Genomic DNA, 3,088 nt, shown 5'->3' on the forward strand with positions numbered 1-3,088 from the left:
CTGTCTGTCAAATAAATAAAATATTAAAAAAAAAACAAGAAAGAAACAAAATGTTTTAAAAGGCCTTTTTTTTTTAATTTTCTAGGGGTGCCTGGATGACTTAGTTGTTTAAGCAGATGTTTGCCTTTGGCTGAGGTCATGATTCCAGTGTACAGGGATCCAGCCCTGCATGGGACTACTTGCACCCCAAGGAGCTTGCTTCTTCCTCTCCCTTTGCACATGATTCCCCCTGTTTGTGTGCTTCTTCTCTCTCTCTCTCTCTCTCTTGCTGTCAATAAATAAAATAAAATCTTTTACTAAATAAATAAAAAAATAAATAAATTTCTAAACCTACTTTCAGTTTAGGTCCCTTAACAAAAATTGCTACTGCTTCATTAAAAAAAAAAAAAAAGGATAATTTAGAAAGATGCTTCCAGAGTTAAAAAGCTGTTTTGTTTCTTTGTCAGGATTCAATATAGAAGTGCTTTAAAAAGTAAAAGAAAAAATATGCTATATTAACTCTAATCACACTATAACTTTGGTGGTTATATCAAGATAATGAAAAGTGATTTTAAAGCAAATTTCATTATCAGACATAAAGATCAAGTCAAAATTACAGAAGAGTAAAAGGATGAATTCATCAGGGAGTATAATAATTCTTTTTTTTTTTAAAGATTTTATTTATTTATTTGACAGAGAGAGAGATCACAAGTAGGCAGAGAGGCAGGCAGAGACAGAGAGAGGAGGAAGCAGGCTCCCTGCTGAGCAGAGAGCCCGATGCGGGACTCGATCCCAGGACCCTGAGATCATGACCTGAGCCTAAGGCAGCGGCCTAACCCACTGAGCCACCCAGGCGCCCCGGGAGTATAATAATTCTTGAATTTTAATACGTAACAACAGATTTGGGGATATATAGGGAAAAACTAAGAACAAAAATCATAACTTCTACCTTGGACGACAAATGGAAAATAATTTCAACACCCTTATTTTAAGATTACATAGACAAATGGTCATCATATTGGTAAGATATGTAAGACTTGAACAAAATGATCAACTAACTAGATATGCTTGATATTACATTACAGTAACTGAACTAACTGAGGTCAGTCTTTGGTGAATCACAGAAACAGGTGGAGTTGTCAAACAAAGGAATCTTTGTTTACAACATACAAGGAGTTCACAGGGAATAAGTTCCAAAGCCTTGACTGTTTGAACAGGAGAGAGATTTTTATTTAGTATTTAAGATGAATACTCAGAAGGGAGAGTTTTATTATCCCGTGTATGGTTGGTCATAAGTTTGTGGATGCATGCACATCCACATATGTATTTGTGCAATATGTATTGCATGTTCACCTGAATGAAGCTTGTATTCCACCGAGGGCAGAAACTTCAACGTTAGAATAAAGCAGAGGTAACTGTTGGACAAGGGAAAGGAACTCTGCAGGCTTCAAGAGCAGATAGAAACTAGATGGGGTCTTGGGCTCATTTTCTGGGACAAGGAATGAAAGGCCTTGATTGCTTTTGAAATAGCACTAGGAGTTTTACCACTGATTTATTGTCTCAATAGCTTAGGCTATTTCCTGCTCTGATGGTGACTGTTAGTTTTCCCATTGCCTTGTTCCCTCAAAATCCTTAGGAGTGAGGTTTTTGCATTTCTTTGTAAGAACCTCCCAGGAATTTTTGGAAGAAGTGTGCTTGGGCAAGTACACAGGTGGGGTATAGATCATTGAAAATAGCTGGGGACAAAAAATGACTTTTCTTATGTCAGGAAAACTATATCTCTTCTTTAATTTTCTAGGAACCTCTAACTCTTTCTGCTGATGTTACCAGCAGGCATCTGAGATATTACTGATTGTTCTCTTGAACCTAAGGAAAAGGAAATGTAGAAAGCAAAAGACAAAACTTTAAAATCTATCCTGCAACTCATCAATTCACTGCAGCCACCTCTCTGTCTTTCCCTTTCTCTTTTTCTCTCTTTCTCTTTCTCTCTCACTTTCTCTCTCACATACGCACAACACACGCAAATCGACTTAAAGCAATTTTTAATTTTCCCTATTCCATTTTAATATACTTGAGGCATGATCATTTTCTTAGTAAATACAAGGAAAAAAAATCTAGGATTCCATCATTCTGTGTGATTAAAGTATTGAGGAATTTACTTCCAATAGCACTTATAAAAACATATTTTATTTAAGGAATATTATATAATCAGGTGCCTGCATTTTTCTTATTCTCTAACTAGTGTTATTTGGCAATTAATATTTTGTCAATCAATATTCCCCTATACCTGAATGTGTGGGCAGTGAGAGATGAGTTAGAGGCAAGGATGGTGAACACTCCCAACAACTGCAGACTACATATATCTTAAGCCATGATTTTCTTTGCAAAGGTCAACATTGATAATGTTCTAGTCATACCTCCGTGTACCAGGAAAGAAGTAGCATATTTCTTGAAAGACACAGCTATCAAAGCTCCATTGAGAAACCATAAAGATGGAGAAGGGATTTGCAAATTAAATATCTGATAATGGACATCTACTCTGATTATTTAAAAATGAATAAAAATAAAAAACCTTACTAATAACCAAACAGAGTATCCAATTTTACATGTGAAGGAAATAATGGAAGAGACATGTCACCAAAAGTATATGGATGGCTTATAAGCACATGGCCAATTTCTCAACATTTAAACATTAAAGAAATACAAATTAAAATCATAATGAGACATGCTTACATATCTATTAGAATGGCTAAAATTATAAAGGCTAATTGTACTTGGTCTGAGCTAGATTGAGAAGAAACAAAAAATCTAAACTGTTGTTGGCATATATCATGATACAACCACTTTGGAAAATAGTTTCAAAAATTTTTAAATGAAAAATATGTTGCAGTTACACAAATAGCCATTTTATTCTAGGCATTTAACCAAGAAAAACAAACCCTATGTTCATACAAGGACTTGTATGTGAATTTCATAGCAGCTTTATTTTTAAGAATTGAAAACAGTGGAAATGTTCATCAATGTCCATCAATAGAGCAAAGACAATTGGAGATTCTCAAAGTAATGATGCTGAGAAAAGAAAAGCCAGGCAATGAATAGTATATACTGT

The sequence above is a fragment of the Mustela nivalis genome, assembly GCF_964662115.1.
Source record: "Mustela nivalis genome assembly, contig: HAP1_SCAFFOLD_281, whole genome shotgun sequence".
Lineage (NCBI taxonomy): Eukaryota > Metazoa > Chordata > Mammalia > Carnivora > Mustelidae > Mustela > Mustela nivalis.